We start from the raw sequence: 20,166 nt of genomic DNA, 5'->3' as shown, positions 1-20,166 counted from the left end.
TGTAAACTCGTGCAAGGGAAGGATTCCTTGCAGAAAGAAATGGAAGGGTGCATAAAATCATTCTGATTCTATTTCTGCCTATGCCGTGGCCTGAGTGCATGACATTTCATAAATTCTATAAACATCATTTTCGAAGCTTTGGCACAAGGATAAACTCCTCCAGTTGCACGCAACCAAAGTTACGAAGCTCAGAAATTCTGAATCCCTGACCTGCTTTTGTTCTTGATAAGATCTGACTTAGTCCAGCAATAAATGTCACAGGAAAGCTTTAAAGTAAATAAATTGTAAATTGAAAAGAAATATACAGAGCCTACGGATTAAATCACAAAACTAATTACCTCAGCAAGTGAAACAAGCATCCCAGAACTAGAGAAGGAATAAAATTAAGAAAGCAATGAACTAGAGGAGAAAGGAATCAAAGTATTAGAATAATCATTTTGCTTCTGTGTTTGTGCTTATCACAGACTCACAGAATCTTAAGGGTGGGAAAGGACTTCAAAAGATCATCTAGTCAAATCCCCCTGCCAGAGCACAACCACCCAGAATAGGACACATGGGGACTCATCCAGGTGGGTTTTAAATGTTTTCAGAGAAGACTCCACAGCCCATCTGGGCAGCCCGTTCCAGTGGAGAAGTTTTTCCTTGTGTTTCTTTGGAACCTCTTATGTTCTAGCTTGTACAAGCTTGTTCTAGCTTATACAGTGCTTGGATACTATAAGAGCAGAAAAATATTGTTTACCCACTTTGATTCCACCACATTACATTCATTCAAGAATAGCAAGCATAGATATGGCTACACTTAAACTGCATTGCAGGCAGAGGGGTAAGTAGGAGCACTGACAGTCACTGCATTCAACAAACTTTGAATTCAACACCAAAAAAGCATATGCTGCTTATTTCATGTTAATATCTGTATCCAACAGAGGAGAAAGGAAAAAAAATCAGAATACATTAAGGTGTATATTCAGAATTTATGGGAACAAAATTAGTCTTGAGCAATGAAGAAGTAGAAAGATGAAACAATGGAGAGAAAATAAGAAGGAAAGAGGACAACTTTTGAAAGTAAGCTAATTGCAGAGGTTGAATAGATGAAAACTTCCGTCCTTCATACCCAAACGGTGCAGTAAAGTGAATTCCTTTCATTTTTATGTGTATGTAAATGAAACCATTCGGTAAGCCTGTTCAGTACAAGCTGCAGCAGGTGTAAATATCAACTATCATAAAACATGCCTCACTTTATTTAACAAGATAATTCCCAATTTATTTCACGATAACTATAGGTGCTAGGTTGGCATCCTTAAACAGTTTATTAATCCATGGCAGGCACTGCCTGGATGGTGGCATGACAACCTGAAACTTCAGAAGTCAGTATGCTACAGACTCCTGTAACTTAAACCACATTCAGTGCTGTAACAACCAGCTTCTGTAAATAGATGAAATTCCTGTGTCTTCAGTTTAATTTGTGAAGAAATTTTGACTTTCAATTTGAAACTTTTTTAATCCCCTACACAGTAGAAACATGGATTTTCTCCCCATCTTTTTTTTATTCCCATTATCCCCCTGTATGCTACAGATTTGCTCATAAGCAGCACATCTATTAAAACCAAAACTTGGAGAAAAAGTTAATCTGATTTCACTTTGTAAATACTCAAATCTAAATTCAATCCAATTAATATTTTGAGATATAAAGGAAGCATTTCAAATATTGATTTTTGTAATCTTTACAGAAAAGGGTTTGAGACATCAAATGCATTTGATTGTTTTAAAATCATGTACTACATTTATAGCAAATTATTTTTTAATTACCTATATTCAAAGGAAAAATAATAGGTTAATTGAATAAAAGAATAAGCTGACACCACGCATCTCAATTCAGGTATGAGGGCAGAAGTGTTTTGGCTGATCCTGGAATCCTGCCATTCCATGATCCTAATTCCTTCCATTATTTTTCGGTTTTGCCATCAAATTGAACGTATTTCTTTCTTCCTCTTCTACTATACTGTGCTGATTTGCTCTTCCAAACTGCAGCACAGGGAACTACCAAGAGAATATTTATTTAATCAAGCTGTTAGACAAAGAGAGGAAAGTAGTAAAGAGCAAATAAGCAATAACTCTCCTGACATCTGTGGTCCCCAAAATGAAATAAAGGCATAGACACAACAGAATTACATTCCATTATCCCTGACCACAGACTTCTGGTACTTAAAATAGAACCATGGACTGGTTTGAGTTGAGATGGACATAAAAGATCATCCAGTTCCAAACCCCACTGCCATGGGCAAGGACACTTGCCACTAGACTAAGTTGCTCTAAGCCCCATCCAACCTGCCCTTGAATACTTCCAAGGATGAGGCAGCCACAGCCTCTCTGGGCAACCTGTGCCAGGGCCTCACCACCCTCACAGGGAAGAACTTTTTCCTTATAGCTCATCTAAATCTCCCCTCTTTCAGTTTAAAGCCATTTCCTCTCATCCTATCATTATATGCTTTGGTAAAAGTCTCTTCACAGCTCTTGTAGGTCCCTTTTATTCAGATCCTTTTTTTAAAATGATATCAATTTATTTTTTTAAATCTAGTTATTATCTCAGACGATGGGAACACTAAATCTTAAAAAAAAAATCAATCTGCCTTTGTTGTATCTAAACACAGCCTTTTATTCCAGTCATCAGATTTCCTGGTCAGGAAGCAAATGGTTCCACTACATTTCCAGAGCAGATCTGTACAGAAGAGTTTTAATAGGCTTCATATAACTTCAGTATACTGAAATCACTGTGCACACATGACAGAGTTGATTTGCCCACATATACATTCAGAAATTATTTTCAAAAAGAGTAGTAGACTATTACAAAGGAAACCTGAGCATCTTGTAGCATTGCTTATGTGGAATCACACCTTTAGAAGGATTTATAAGAGTCATCTGGAATGACTGTTGTACTGTTGTGGCTTGGACAACATACGAACAACGGACCACCGTACCACCGTACGCCACGAGTACTGAGGGTCTTAGGAACCCCCTAAGGACAGGGAGGACTCTCTCCCCAATGACAGTACTGGGCAAACTGATGGAACTGATCTACTTCAGGAAGAAAATAGAACCTCACTGAATCTGCCACTGGTCAGAAACATAATAAACAGAAAACACTACAGAGTGGCATAATGAAGAGCATAAACAGCCCTTTCAGAACCCTTTCCTGCACCCCTCCCCTCTGCCTGCACTCACATCCCCCATCCCAATGTCTTTTCCTGCTCTCGTCAGCAAAGCAGGAGACTGCTGTGCTCAGTCCCCACTGTCTTGCCTCAGGGCGGGAGGACTCCTCGCCATTGCCCTACTCCAGCATGAGGCCCTCACGGACCGCTCCAACAGGTGTCCATCCCAAGGGCTGCAGCTCCTCTCCCCTCCCGTGTGGGGCTCTGCGGCTTTGCAGGCACTCCAGCACAGCCCGTGCCATGGCTGCCTCCCATACAGTCTCCCACCGGTCTGTTGCTGATCGCCCGCAGCCGTGGGTGATCCTCAGCCCCACCAGTGCCCTCCATGGGTGCAGAGGCACAGCTACTTTCTCACTGCGGGCTGAGGAGGGTCTCTGATCTGGTGCTGCCTCTCCCTTCCTCCTTCTCTGACTGTGAGCCCTGATAGAGGCATCATATTGTCTCAGGACAGGCCAGATGTGGGTTCCCCTCAGAGGCAGGAGAAGTTTTGAGAATTGCTTACAGGGCAGCACTGCAGCCGCCTCCCATTACCCAGCAGAAAGCGGCTCCACACAAACAATTCGTAACTGCAATTCAAGAGTAAAAATTCAGAAAGAAACTGCTGAAAATTCCAGAGTATACTATCAAAAAAGCAACAGGAATATCCTAAGTGGAGAAAGTCACTCAGTTCTAACTAACTTACAAGGAATAGATTATGATCTATGACGATAGATATTTCGAAACAAAGCAAGAAAAACTTCTAGATAGAAAATTTGTGAAACCCAGAAGTCAAAGTCCACACAAGCAGCTACACATGCTGTGGCAACACCAACAGAAACAATGCTTTTCTGTACTGTGCAGGCAACCCACTCACCTTGTGCTTTACAAACATTATTCGCATCCCCACCACTTAGACAAAAATGCCCTAAGCCAGCATGTGTCATCAAATCTCTTCTCATTGATCTTCCAAGAAATGTCTACCTCCTCCTCTAAATCTGTTCTCTCAGCATTGTCGTCAGTCATAAACAAAAACATACCTTATCTATTTAATTGGTCTCAAGCACTTTATGGTAAATATGCTGTGTTTGGTTTGTTGTTGCTTTTCCAGTCATTTCTACTACATAATCCCCCACAAATCAGGAATTTTTCATACCATGCATACTTCTGTAGCCATAACTACACACGAATCAATAGCCTCTCAGCCAAATATACATGTGAAAAACACATCGTTTATTGTGTTAAACCCTATTGTGTTTAGAGCTAAAACTACGTAACCAAGATTCATATTGCAACAGGTCATTATCAACTCCCATCACTTTATAGCAACCCTAATTTAAAATTAAAGTGAGATCTATTTCAATAGTGAGAATCGAGCTCCAGTATACGCTCAGAAACATTGAGGGAGCTCATGGAAATTGAAAAACGTGATAGAGAAGGCAGAAATTCTGTAGTTTGGAAACATGGAAACTTCCACTTGGGTAACAGACTATATTTGTCAACCATGTTGTACGTATTTCAAGACAGAAAGGTAACCTAGCACTTGGGAAGCAGGAGGGTGAGATACAGATGGGAAGAGCTCTTTGCGCCATCAAGGGTACAACATATCACTGAATGCATTCTGAACATGAAAAATTCCCTTTCTGTATCTCTACACAAATACCTTGTCTATTTCATGCCATGAAAGTTGTAGAGCTCAAAGTGAGATATTTTTGCTTGAAATTTGATTATATAAAAATATTGTTTGAAAAATTTCTTCCAGTTTTTGGTTTTTTAAGGTGTTTATCTCCATGACAAAACAACTTTGCAATCTCAAGGGTCAGAGCAAAATATCCTAAAAACCATAAAAATCTTCTATCCAACAATCTCCTGAACAGGGCTCACATTTCTGTGGAGTCTGTGACCTTAAGTATCCCTTGCCCTGACCCCAAAATCGCTTTAATTGGAAAGAACACTTCAGCTCATATGAAGCACTCCCTCTCCCTCTTTAATTTCCTTTCTTTACTTAGAAAGAAAAAAACAAATAGGATTTTTTATTAAAAAAAATGCCTTTTCCATCAAGAACACATTCAACTTTTTTTTGTAACTGTCAAAGTATTGAAACAAATAGTATCCTCCAAAAGCACTGCAAGGTCGTGAGTTGAAGAGACATAAGATTAGAGGTGACAACCCCTCCCTACTCAACTCCCACTGCAACTCTTATTGCAGCTGCCTGGTACAAGTATCACATTCCATTGTGTTGGTTTCATTTCTGCATATACACGCTAAAGAAAATTTAAAGAACAGACATCATAAAATTGTACCATTCAGCATGTTAAAAAAAATTAAGACACCAAACACTTAAAAGCACACAGTAAGGTCAGATAAATACAGTTCATGTGAAGTCATCCTCAAAACCCATCTGTAATTAGAACTCTTCAAAACAATCTAATATCTTCTATGGTACACTTCTAATGAAAAATTAAGAGGTACTGGATAAGAAACTCTTTGAAACTAAAAGAGAGGGGAACATAAATAAGCCATACTTCCTACATGCCAGAATTAAAAATTAATACACGTTTTCTCTGCTTGCATTCAGTTTTCAGGCCTTACCACTCCCAGGAGTCCTAAATTTCATGTTGCAAAAAACATTATTTTCCCTCTTTTCGTCCAGCTACTCAGTTGTTCTTGCCCTTGCCCAGCAGCCTCTACTTTAATAAAAGCAAATGAGACCATCAGATTCCAGGTTGAGACCTTTTATTCCTAAAATCTTCCTTCCCAAAGTCCACATGAAAATCACAGATAGACTAACTCTGTTTGAAAGGTTGACTTCCAAACCAAAACTGAGGAAAAAAGAAAAACAGTAACATTTCTAAGGTGCACTAAGATCTTGGGAAGGAACTCTTTGTTGCTGTTTTTCTACACTTGGTAAAACAATTCAGGAAATCACTAAAATTCCAACACTCAGAGCGAGGGTCACATGTCTCTGGGCCAACGTGCTGAGTCACACAAAGCACAGTGGGTTTAGAAGAGACAACACAAAGTCTCCTGGTTCAAAACACATCATGTGATATACAAAAGTGTGGTCCGCAGGCGCTATGATACACATGACACCAGTGCTGTTTCATATCTAACATAACAAAGGGTGTTACGATCATTCAACCTATTCCAAATAAACCAAACACAAGGAAAGAAGCAAACTCCTAATAATTGTCTTTACAGGCAATCATCCTTAGATGTTTACAGTGCACAGTCTGTGATGAAACTCATTAATTCCATTCAGACAAGACATGCTCTGTGAAACAAGGACACATCAAAGTCAGAAAATCCCCAAGAAAAAAGACCATTAAAATGCAGCTTCTAACACTCTTTTCTAAGTAAATAGCTAGGAAAAGAGAAGTGTCTGAAGGGATGAAAACTGACAAGACTCAGAGAAACGTGACATTTGAGTGTCTCCTCAAAGATCATTCAGACTATGCAAGTCCCAAATATTTGAATGGTTTGCTCCAAAGTGAACCACACCATGGACAAGGTGAGTAGCAAAAAGTTTATGCTATAGTTAAGTGTGTTGGGTTTATGTAGAGTCATTTCTGGTAATGTTGCAGGGATTGCAGTAGTGGTCCCTGTAAGAAATTGCTCAAAACTCTCCCTGTCTCTGAGTCAGACCCACCTGTGGGGATGAGCCCAATGGGCACCTCCATGATCCCTTTCTAATAGGAAGAAGTCAGAACAGGAGAGATTTTTGGGAGGTGGTGGAAGAAGTTGAATGAGAGAGAAGTGACCATGCAGACCCCAAGGTTAGTGAGGAAAGAGAGGAGGAGGTGTGTTGCAGCAGGGAGTCCTCCATGCATCCCATGGTGAGATGAGAACTGTCCCTCTGCAACTCATGAAGGGCAACAGTGGAGCTGAGATTTGTCGGCAGCACGTGGAGGAACCCAAGTCTAAGGTGACTGCCTGAAGGGGCCATGACTCTGAGGAAGCCGAATGTGTCTGGAGTTCTGCAGCAGAGACCCATGGGGAGGAGGCTATGTGAATCTGCAGCCTTGGGGAAGGACTGACACTGGAGAGGTTCATTAAGGACTGTATCTCATGGGGAGGATCTCTCATTGGAGGAGGGAGGGATGCATGGAGTCTTCTTTATCTGAGGAGGAGACTATCTATGATGGACTGACAGGACGTCCATTTCCTGCCCCCTGCACCACTGTGGGGGAGGAGGTAAAGATATGGGGAGCAGAGCTGAGCCCAGGAACAGAAGAGGAGCTGGGAGAAGAATCATAGAATGGTAGTGTTGGAAGGGACCTTTAGAGATCATATAGTCCAACCCCCCTGTAGAAGCGGGTTCACCTAGATCAGGTCGCATAGGAACACGTCCAGACAGGTCTTGAAGACCTCCAAGGAAGGAGACTCCACATCCTCCCTGGGCAGCCTGTGCCAGGGCTCTGTCACTCTCACAGGAAAATATTTTTTCTTATGTTTAAATGGAACTTTTTGTGTTCCAGTGTCATCCCATTACCCCTTGTCCTGTTGCTAGATACAACAGAAAAAAGGGATGTGCCAACCTCCTGACATTCACCATTTATATATATTCTGTGCCATTGATCCCCACCCTCTGGGCTCTGTCATTCAGCCAGCTCTTGATCCACCTCACTGTCCACTCATCCAAGCCACACTGCCTGAGCTTTCTGATGAGGATGTTGTGGGAGACAGTGTCAAAAGCCTTGATAAGTCAAGGTAGATGACATCTGCTGCTCTCTCCTCATCTAGCCAGCCAGTTACACCCTTGTAGAAGGCTCTCAGGTTCACCAAACAGGATTTCCTCTTGGCAAATCCATGTTGACTCCCTCTGATAACTATCTTATCCTTCATGTGTTTAGTGATAACATTCAGGATGAGCAGTTCAATTACCTTTCAAGGGATAGAAGTCAGGCTGACCAGCACTCTAGGATGCATCCCATCAGGACCCATTGACTTATGAGTGTTAAGCTTGCTCAACAAGTCTTTAACCTCTCTCTTCCACCCAGGCCAAGTCCTCTGTTGTCCAGACCATCCTCCTATCCTTGCTGGACTCGGCCTCCTGAGAGCCAGGCTTGACCGCAAAGACTGAAGCAAAGAAAGCATTCAGTATTTCAGCCTGCATCCTGTCATCAGGGCACCCTCTGTGTTCAACAGCAGGCCCACATTTCCCCTAATCTTCCTTTTGCTGCTGATAGAAAAAGATAAGAAGATCTTATAGGGTTGGTTGCATTTTTCTCATCATCCTGCTCCGGTATTTTGCTTTCTGTCTGTTCTGCGTCAGGTTGTTGGTGGATTAAACTCTTGTTTTCTTCCCAAAGTTGAGGAGTCAAGTCTGCTTTGCCCAGAACCACAACTGGCAGTGAGCCCTCTCTGCCCTTGTCTCTATCCACAAGCCCTCAGTTTATTGGGCACTGAATCTGAACTGAATATAGTAGGATTTCTTCACTAGAAATGCAGTGCTTGGATTTTGTCCATTTTCTAAACATCATTATAGAATCACAGAATGCTTTGGATTGAAAGAGACCTTTGAAGATCATCTAGTCCAAATCCCCTGAAACTCAGTAGCAAGAAAAGTCTTGTACTTGTCTCTGTCTAAAGACAGGACACTGTCATCAACTCAACGCCTTTAATCAGCATTGAGTAAAACACAGGAAAATGTAATTTATTTATTACATTTTTCCATTTTTTGAGTTGTCTTTTTAATGGTTGAAGCTGGATTTATATATATCATTTGTCTGCCTCTATGAAACTTGCTTCCTCTTTGTCTGGACCAACAACAAGCAGCCAGAATGAGAGATAATGGAGACTTTCCAGTGACTGACAGATAAAAAATTAGTTAATATAAAATTAGTTAAGTGAACCATTCCTCAGTCTGTTTCTTCATTCATTAAGTTAAGACAGGACATAATGATAAGCATCCTTTTCTCCTCCTATTAACTCATAGGATAGTGGTACAATATTTAACACTTCATTAGTCAAGTACTATATTTTTGTGATAGGGTCTACAGTACAAATCAAATTTTCCACTCAAAAAAACCCAAAAATCAACACAATCTTGAAGAGTAAGTTAAATTTTATGGTGTAAAGATTCTAGACAATGGCCTTAATACTAGGAAAAAAAAAAAAAAAAACCCAAATCTTAAATTAAGCTCTAAAATCTACAATTAAGATACTTAAAAAATATTTGAGTTTCATAATAACAAGGAGTATTAAGTCTATTATAGTAGCAGCTAATAAGAAGTTTCAAATGCTAGGCCAGTACTTACCTGGATAAAAAAAGGATGTAAGGCAATTATGTTTTAAAAAAACCCTTGTCACACTGCAGTACCATTAATCAGCACCCACGTATGGATATTCTTCATTAAACTAGAAAATGGATTAACCATTCTTGCCCAACATTAGTCACCTGTCCAAAGGGAGATTAATACTAATCCCATGTAATCATCCTAATGGAGAACACAAACTATATGGATGTACAGGCAATAGTCAGTATCCAGCTTTATCAAAGATGTAAAAATGAACAAGCAAATAGCAGTTTAGGATGCTACCAACTGCAATTCCATGCACTCCACATTTGGGTGCTGAGGCGGGGAGATGAATGGGGAAAACAAATGTTTTGCTCTAAGGTGAAATTTCAATAAGAGAACTGCCCTTCTCAACAATTAATCAGTTGGTGTAAAAAAAAAGGCGAGATGAAACAAACATTATTCACACTACTCCCTTAAATCTCAAGTTATAGAACCAAAATATCTGGGGGCTATTTATTTTTATTAATGAGAATACTGTGACAAGAGGCAAGACTGACGGATACTGAAGCCCAGTCTGGCAGATACCTGATGATCGAGACAGGAGCCCAGCCACCACACTCCTCAAGGGGTTGTTCTTTTGTCTCAATATTTTGGAACCAAAAATAGTCTTTAATGGTGGTGATGGCCCAATTCTTAGAAATTTTTCTTTCACTATTATATCTCAACATTTCCATCCTACCAGAATCGAAACGTACTATATGAGGCTGTTTCTGCAGGTACAGGCTTAAGCTATGTCAAGAAAGCATTTGTTTTTAAAGCATTACCATTATTGGAATGAAAATATTTTAAAGCCTTAGTGTCTCCCATATTTTCTTTTCCATTCAAGTCTAACCCTTCTTATCTCCAAGATACCATCAGTGTGCACTACCATATGTTTAGTCTACTTCAACAACAATCTTCTCCAGGCTGTTTGCATCTCTCTACTTCACTGCCAACAAGGCAATATACTGCTCCATGAAGCTCCATCTTCATCACTGCCAAGTGAAGCCAAACTGCCCCATAACTCTTCCACAAACACCAGCCGATTAGACTATCCTGCAACAGCAAAATATTTCTCATTCATCTACAGTAGCTTGTGTCAAGCAACTCCCAAGGTGCTTGTAAATGCTGCACTGTCTGATTACTTCTTGTACACTTTGTACCTATACGTGTGTTTTGCTTTGCATGTAGTCCTTTCCACCTGTCTTCACACAATTCTCTACTTTTTAGGTCATTTCTCCCCATAAATGTCAAGAAAATGTTACATTCTAATATTGTCTTCCCAAGCAGCCAATATTCCTCCCAAGTTGATGTCATGTGTGAGTATACTCATTATTACCTCACATACATTATTAATGAAAATACCAAATCAAAGGAGCAAGAATAATTTTACTTCTTTAATTATCAGTAATATATGTTTCACCATTATGTTGACTAGGCACAAAGAACATGGATTAGGCTTTCACTGTGCTAAACACTATGCAACAAACAGGCAAATTTTGTCTATCAGCACATCACTGGTCTGAGATAACAGAATTCACAAGTACAAAATGGAAACTGAAGACAAGCTACTGTGTGAACTTGCAGCATATCTGTTAGCACTTTGCTTTGGCCTACATTCAGCCACTTTGCTTCTTGTGAAAAAAACTTCTAAAGAAATCTGCCTCATATTTGTAAATGGAGAATTCAGGTGAGAGACTGAAACCAGTCAGCTATGTTACAGAGAGACAGCGCACACTAAAATTAAAATGTATTTGGTGAGATGGGGGGCACAACCCTGCTAACACAAATACATTTGAGTTTGTGAGGCACAGACATCACACTGATGGCCAGATAACACATGCTGTGCTATCCTGGAAATGGGCTATATACTCTTTCGTCTCCGGTCAATTCAAACCTGCCATAGTAAAGTTGTTGTTTATGGCACCTGAAATGTCTGAGAAAAGTCTGCACACATAATAATGATGGTTTTTTGCTATATACACACAAGTAATACTTGAATTCCATCACAGAAACTGCTACTGGCATAACTAACATAAATCAACTTCAGAAGAGGAAGAAATGATTCATAGTATGTCAGTTATTTTGTCTATGTATAAGCTTGGGACAAACCAGTAGGCTTAAAAGATTCAAAAGGCAGAATCTACTTCATCATCTCTTAGGCATATAGCATGCAGCCCAAAAAAAACCTTTTTTTCCTTTCATTAAAAACAAATCCTATCAAAAGTTCACTGCTATCTGACAATTAAAACATGTAATCACAATGCTTAGCATTATGTGCTGGGCTTTTATTTCTTGAGGTTTCAATTGGTTTGGGGTTTTTTTGAAAGCATTCCCAATGCTGCATCAATATGAGGAGTGGGAACACCCAGAATCACAGAGGGAGGTTGGAATTCACCTCTGCAGATGATCTAAGTTTGCCCCCACTGCTCAAGCCTGGCCACCTAGAACAGTTTGTCCATGACCATGTCCAAGTATGTTCTAGCATCTCCAAGGAGCCTCTACAGTCTCTCTGGGCAACCAATTGGGAAATCAACAACCTAGCAGTTAGAGCAAAATGAGAAATTCCAGCATTTCAAATCAGTCCCCATTTCCTCTTCTTCCACTAGACACCACTTACAGGAGCATTCATTCAACATCTACATTAATTATTTATACATATTGGTAAGATCCCTTAACGAACCCTTAAGGAAAGTGATGATTTTGTGAGTGCAGGAGTGAAGTGCAGAAAGAACACAGTGCAACAAGCTTAGCAAAAAAATTAGTTGCCCTCATACTTTTAGATTCTCAATGCCCATGATGATTTCCATATTATAAAACTAACTGCAATAAACAGTTTATTATTTCACGTTCTGTTCAGCAGTTACGAAACCAAACTCTTCTTGCAAGGGTATGTCTGTATTAAAAGCAGCATTATGTTCAAGGATGGATTTTATTTGGTTCATTTTAGCTTTACATGACAGAAACACTGGAGGAGTATAAAAAAATACATATTTTTTCCCCGTTACCAAGCATACCCGTATGAAGCAATCTGAACACGTTTTCCTAAGTATGTCTGTGTGACATGAGGATCTCTGTGATAGATCTCTATCATCTGAAAAGAGGTGTTGCGTTAGATTGTCTGGTACCCATCCCTTGTCACCCAGAGAGGTCCTATTAGCCTTTTTGGAGACTGAAATACATAAAGGAGATCCTGTTTTTTTTCGTTCTGGACCTTTGAGAGTCAGTAATGCTTCAAGAGATGATCCCAGCATGACACCTAGTGGCAGCAGCACATTTAACCCGTCAGGGCCTTTTAGGCAGGTTGCTGTTTCCAAGACACATCAAATTTTATGTTTGTTCAAGCTTACCTGCAACACTTTGGATGCACTAAAGTAACAAAAGCCCAAGCACTTCCAAAAATCAGGGAATTGCTTTGTTTTCTACTGATAGAATTAACAGAGACGTGTCAGGAGCCTTTCAAAAACACCAATATCTAGTGACAATCAAGTACCTGTTACCATTTACTACTTCATAGCTTTTTAAAATTCTGTTTCTGATCACGCTCTCAGGAACAGGAATTGCTCAACTAAATGATCTTAATGAGGTTGTAATATCTCTCTTCATGTTGTGGTTTGATAGGATGTACAGACTTTCTAAATACCTCTTTGCTTCCATAAACTGAAATGAGAGCTACAAAAATATTTAGGCAAATAATTCCCACTGTCTCATAAAGCCAGAAGGGTCCTGACATGCAGCCTGAACGAAATAATACTCAATATATGTATGTAAACAGTAATTTATTTATTTAACTGGGCATTATAGGTGTTTACTTCTATATAACAAGTGTGAAAAGCACCGCAGATTATTGATAATGCTTAGATTATACACATACTCAAGATGGTAATCTTTTAAATAACACTAATAATATTACCCTTTATGTTCCAATATCTACTTTTTTCCTAATTGGCATTTTGAGACCTGTTTTTGTTCCTTTCACTAAAAAACAATAATTAATAGAATTAATCATCTCTAAGATTTGTACAGATTCAGTATATCCACTAATGATTAGAAGGGAAAGAAACTTTCTTAACACAGAACTGCAAGGTGTTATTATTTGACATGTAATAACAATTGTATTGCCTGCTGTATTGGGTGTGTGGCAAGGTTTTGGTATCAGGGGGCTACTGCAAGGAGCTGCAAGAAACTGTCTCTGCATCTGAGACAATGCCATCTGGCTCCAAGACAGACCCACCACTGGCCCCACTGTAATAAGTGTTATAAAGCAGGGGGGGAAAATGCTGCACAAGAACAGCATAAGAGAGGAGTGAAAATATGTGAAACGAACAACTCCGCAGACACCAAAGCCAGTGAGGAAGGAGGGAGAAGAGGTGCTCCAGGTACCTGAGCAGAGATTCCCCTCAGCCCATGGTGAGGCCCTGCCCCTGCAGCCACGGAGGCCACAGGGGAGTAGAGTTCCCCCTGAAGCCCATGGAAGTCCATGGTAGAGCAGGCAGATGCCTGAAGGAGGCTGTGACCTCATGGGAAGCCCACACTGGAATAAGTTTGCTGGCAGGACTTATAACCCCATGGTGGATCCACACTGGAGCAGTTTGTGAGGAACTGCAGCCTATGGGAGGAATCCATGAGGAAGAAGTTCATGGAGGACTGTCTCCCACGGGTGGGATCCAATTCTGGAACAGGGAAAGTGTGAGGAGTCTTTCCCCTAAGAGTGAGCAGCAGCAGAGACCATCTGTGATGAACTGACCCCAATCCGCATTCCCTGTGCCAATGGAGGTAGAGAAATCAGGAATGTTGAGCCTGGGAAGAAGGGAGGGATAGGAAAAGGTTCTTAATATGTTATTTTAGTTGTCATTACCCTACTCTGATTTGATTGCCAAAACATTAATATCCCTCAATTTGAGTTTGTTTTGCTCATGGTTGTAACTGCTGAGTGAACTCCCTGTCCTGATCTCAACTCATGAGCCCTTTGTTGTTTTTTCTCTCCCCTGTCCAACCAAGGAGGTGAGTGATGGAGGAGCTTTAGCTGGTACCTGGCATCCAGCTAGGGTCAACCCACCACACTTGTAACAGAAGCAATATTACTCCTATCAGCTCTACGGACGAGCAAAAGGCTATTGCAAACATATCATTTCAGCGTCCTTCAAGGAGAATTTTAAAACAAGCAATATCAATACAGAAATCACAGCACCACTGAAGTAAGACTCATTCATTTCATTAAACTTCCAGGTAAGAAGAGGGTCTCATAATACCACTCTCTCTACAGCAGGCCAGGACTTAATATATATATAAAAAAATAAAACAACCCAATTTCAGGCTACACATTCTGAAATTTGTGAAAATACATTCATAGATTGCAGTTATGTCCTTGAGGCTCAAGACTCCCTATTAGTATATGCAAATGTACTTAGAGAGTAGAACGAAAAAAATAAACTAGAAATATCCCTTAAAAAAACACCAGTATTTTGCTGTTTTCTTCATTAGTCTATACTAACCTCCCAAACACTAAATTCACAAAATAAACCAAGTGACCTGCTTTTTTGGTTTGAGGTTGGCTTTTTTTTTTCTTGTTTTCTCAGAATACTAGTATTACAAATCCTTAAAAGATATCTGCCAGGCTTTACAACTGTGCATATCAGCATTATTTATCCTCGCTGTGGTTTTCCTGCAGAGTGGTAACCTAGCCACAGGAAGCCTGTGCCTCCTCAGAGTGCTTGTGTTCTAGAGTTAGTGTGACTTCATTGCCTAAGAAGCAAAAGGTCCCATTACAGGACACCTCCTTCAAGGATGTGCACCCTTCTACACCTGAAACAAAGGCTTAAAAAAATGCAGGAATTAAGTCAATTTGTTAATGGTCTCATGGATGTACAAACTCAGGAAATGTTTGATATTACAAAGCCTTTTCAGTCTGAAAAAGGCATAAAAAAGCCTCAATGAGCTGGAATTAGTCAGTAAAAGACAAATCTTTAAAAAAGGAACAATGCAAATTGATGGCAGCAGTAAGTGAAACTACACTGAGATAAATTACCGGGGAAATAACAAGTCCTTCACAACAAGTCTTTAAAGCAGAGTTAGCTTCGCTGAAGTGTTAGACATATAAGATACAAAACTAAGAAGTTCTATAAACTGGAAAGAGGATGGATATTAATTTTTTTTTTAATCATGAGGGAAATGAATCCTGAACAGACTTCCAGCAGTACAGAAGCCTCAGCATGATACACACATGAAGAATTGATCTTTAACTCCAGAGGTCTCCTTCTTGTCATACTACAAAGGCTTTAAATGTATTCATCTTTTCTTGAGAAAAAATCCCTACAAAACAGTAATTATAATTGAAAGAATAATTTTGCTGTTGTTACAGATACTGTAAAAATTCCTCAAGGCTCAAACAAGTATCAAAATCCCCAGTGTGAAACACTGCACAAGCAGCATCTGCTTTGAAAGTATACAGACAATCTAAAAAAAAATGCATCAGGAAGTGAGGGAAGAGAGAAACATAAGCCAAGGAGTACACAATAATGAAAATCTTTTGCTTCAGGTCACACATTAAGAATAAGGGAACAGCTTCATGTACCCTATGTCCTATGTTTGGACAGTAGCCAAAGACTGATGTCTAAATTAAAAAAAACCCCAGTTTCAAACAAAACACAAACTTGACTGATTCTTCAGGAATTAGGAACACAACCCAAAGCTTCTCATTTTTGATCCAATACTTTAAAGCAAGATCTGCAGAGTGCTCAATATCTATTTTTATATAGAACAAGTACCTATCTGTAGGAAAAGTCTCATATAAACCACTTCAATTCTGCTAAGACAGAAATGGGATAATTAACGAAACAATAATCTTCAAGAAATTGGCTATTACCACCATTTAAGAGTATTTTTAATTCACTATTTGAGATGGTTAACTCCTTCAGAAACTCACTGAATTGCATTAATTGTCTATTTTTTAAATGGTAATTTTTTTGCAAACTACTGAGCTGGCAGAGAGATATCTAGTCATAGCCCTCAATATCTCAGCTACATGTCTTTGCAATGTCTCCAGGGGACAGGGACTTCCCCATCTCCCTGGGCAGTCTGGGACTGTCAGCCCTCAGGGAAAAAGTGCTTCCTCAGCTCCAATCTAAACCTCCCCTTGTGCAACTTGAGGTTGCTCAGTACTGTCCTGTCATTCATTACTGGAGAGATCAACCTCCACCTTACTACAACCTCCTGTCAGGGAGTTGGAGAGTGATAGTTGAATAGTTGCATAGTTCATTTCTGAGAGATATTTCTAGCTAAAACCTAGCTGAGTGACCATAAACAGCAGGAGATTTGCCATCTCTCCTTTCTCTTCTCAGCCTGAGGTGGGGTGGAACAGGGAAGGAAGATGTTATTGATGAAGCTCTTCTGAGGATAAATGCTGTTTCCATCAACTTTCACTGTAACTGCTTTTCCTACCTTAGTGATTCAGTAGATACAAATTGCAGATCTCATTGAAGAATGACTTTTCCAGAGGACAGTGTCAACGTAGTGACAAAGAAAAGTTGAACCATCACATTCACAGTAACATTGGTTTTAAGATCAAGGGGTCACCACCAAATCCTACTGAGGTGAACTTTGTACAAGTACATGTTACCAAACTGTAAATGCAGGTCCAGATCACTTAGATGGGAGGTCGTGTAACTCATCTATTAAAAGCCTGCATGATGGACAATAAATAGATACTATTGGTAATAACCAAGCTTTGCAAATGCCGTTGAAAGCCACGCTGACATTTCCCTATTTAGAGACAATAACAGTGAAATTACCATTTTTTTCAGGCATTTTCATTAGGTGAGGCACTGAGACAACATTAAACACAAAAGCTTAATAAAAGTAATTATTAATAATGAGATATAAAAATTTTAAAGACAGACTTCTGATCCATGTAATATAGTAGTCATTAACAGATAGGATTGCTATAATTAGCTTAATTTATTATCATCTTTAATGAGGTTATTTTTCTGACTTAACAGATACAAATTAAAACACTCAAGGTGAATTGCCTCTGCTTCACGCTGGTCATCTGCTGAGAGCAGGAGGTTTAGTAAGTTTGTGTAGCATATGCTCTGAAGGCATGTTAGTGTAAAACCTTCATTAAAAATTTCAGATGTGGGAAAGTAGAGAATGACACTGTGAATATGAGAAACTGGCTAGTTGTGAAGTTTAATCTGAAATTTCAAGATACATTAGCCTCTTCAGTTTTATTACCAGTTTAAAATAGAGAATATTATATATTTTAAAACTAGAATTGGAATGACCTCAGAGCTGTAAAGAGATTAAAAACAGAGTTCACAGTCAAGATGCTGAAATCACTGGGATATCGTACCCTGAGCACTCCTCATCAAGGAGCTGAGAGCCCAGGCTTGAGATCCTGGGCTATGGAGAGTCTCTTTGTGCTTCTAGTGTTCCTGGATGCCTAGAGCATGGGAACCCAGAGACAAAGCTGTCAGTGAAACTACCAGAGGTAGGAACCAGGATTCCTGCTTGTGGCTTACTTCTGACATCTCTCAGAGTACCCACCTGTGTTATCTGTACACCTTAAGAGTAGCAATTTTTTAAAGAATTCAATAGTCAATCCTATTTAAAAAACAGCATTCAGAAAATATCAACAAAATGCTGATGAAAACAGGAGTGAAATTCCCAATTTGACTGAATAAGAACAAAATATTTTGGACAAGATACCTTTGGAAGAGAAATAAAAAGACTCATCTAGCTCCTGTTATTGCCTCAGGGACAAAATGCTCTGCGGACAAGTCACAGCAATTCTCTCAGCTGGAGAGAGACTGGAAGTCCCTCGGGCCTACAGGTGGAGACTTGGAAGCTACAGGGTCAAGACAAGCAGCAAATTCCATCCTCACAGTCTGTACATAAGCTGCTTTGAGAGAAGGTGAACTCATTTTACTAGAAAGAAGAGGAAACTGAAGATCCAAGAAGAGAATTGTCTTGGTGTTTTGAAGACACCAAGGGAGTCTACTGTGATGAGATCTGTTACGGTCCCTGTACTTGGATAAGAGAAATACAGGAGGAAAGACTAAATATTGCAGGTGTTTCAGCATCTGGAAATGTCAGTCAGGACTGTACTTTGAGCTTAATTTTAGCCTTCCTGCATCACGTCCCATTGAGCATCCATGCTTTCTGTGCTTAAAAATCAGTGTGAAAGAATTATTTAACATTCAATGCCTTAAAAAAACAAGATCCAGATCAAAATCCAGGTAACAATTTCATCCAAACAGATTTGGTTCACACCAACATTCAATATTATGCTATTGCATTTATTCTTTCTCCGTTTTCTTTCCTGACAAGTATCTGCATGTTTGGATTCCAGTCAGAACTGTGTGGGTTTTCATACAAGATTCATCACTATAGTAACCAAGCACAAACCATCAAGTGTGAGGGCTTTTCTGTTTGCCTCCTTTTCTTTTTTTTCCTTTTAAACTGACAGTGAAGTCAGACACAGAGATGCTTGAGATACTCAGAAGTTTCCACAGAATTCCAGTGACATTTGGGTTTACAAGCCCTCCACATCTGAAATCTCTGCATAAATAGAAATATATGCAAGTCTCGGCAGTGCTTTAAGCTCAAGACTACAATAGGAGTAAATATTGTTCCTAATAATTTTATTAGAGGGTAGATGAAAGGATGGACTCAGGAGTTTTCTAGCCTCATGTTCCAGATGAAAAATGTGAATGATTTTGAAGTAAGCCAGAAAAACATATCAAGGAACATCAACCACTGGTAAAACAGACTATAAAAACCCTGACTCCAGCAATTCAAATTAAAAAAAATATATAATTACCTGTCTTTTAAAATGATGTAAAGAAAATAACTCAACCCAAACAATGGGTTTTTTTGTTCACCTTGTAAAAATATTCCTAAATATGATGGTCCGCAAAATGTATACACAGCTAAGCCACTGAAAACAGTATTCAGGAGAAGGAATTAAGTGAAATATTGCTCTGCAAATAATGCTGTCTTAAAAATACAACAGGAATTTTCTATTTAGTGCTTGTATTAATCCTATTTGGATTCTGCTGTTTCTCAAACAACTATGGACACAAAAATCTTGTGTAATATACAATGAGCAGATTTCTCACGTGACTCACCTGCTAATCTTCCCAATAGCATGTATTGCACCGAAGTATTGAAGCAGGTATTAGACACTGATTTCCAGTGGGATGTAGCTCTGGGAAGATTTGATATAACATGGTCCAAGAACTGAATGAACAAAAATATGCTTAGGAAACAAACTCCCCCAGTCTGAATTGTTTAAATCAGTGTTAAAATGAAAAACAAGGTGGATGAAGTGGGTGTCTGGTGAGCAAAATTCAGTTGACAACTATATCAGCTAACCTCATACATAGATAGGTGTAGAGAAATGGCATTTGAACAATCATAATGAGTTTCATCTTCAATCAAAACGAAATTAAACCTGCTCATATAGTCATTAAGCATAAAGGTTTAAAATGCAAATGTCACAAATTTGTTAATCTCGTTATTCAATTTCTGCCCTTTATTAATTAGAATGTTTTCTTCCTGCAACCTTATCAGCACCAAAAAAAAATGTAATAGGGTAGGAAGACTTGTACATTTATTTGGGCAGGCAAGCCAAACCAAAACAACTCAGTAGAAAGAATCAGAACTATCAAGCTGTTTAGGTTCAGTTAACCTAGTCCACTCCT

This window comes from Colius striatus, chromosome 6 (assembly GCF_028858725.1).
Source record: "Colius striatus isolate bColStr4 chromosome 6, bColStr4.1.hap1, whole genome shotgun sequence".
In the NCBI taxonomy this organism is placed as follows: Eukaryota; Metazoa; Chordata; class Aves; order Coliiformes; family Coliidae; genus Colius; species Colius striatus.
Note: the sequence above shows the minus strand (reverse complement) of the source record.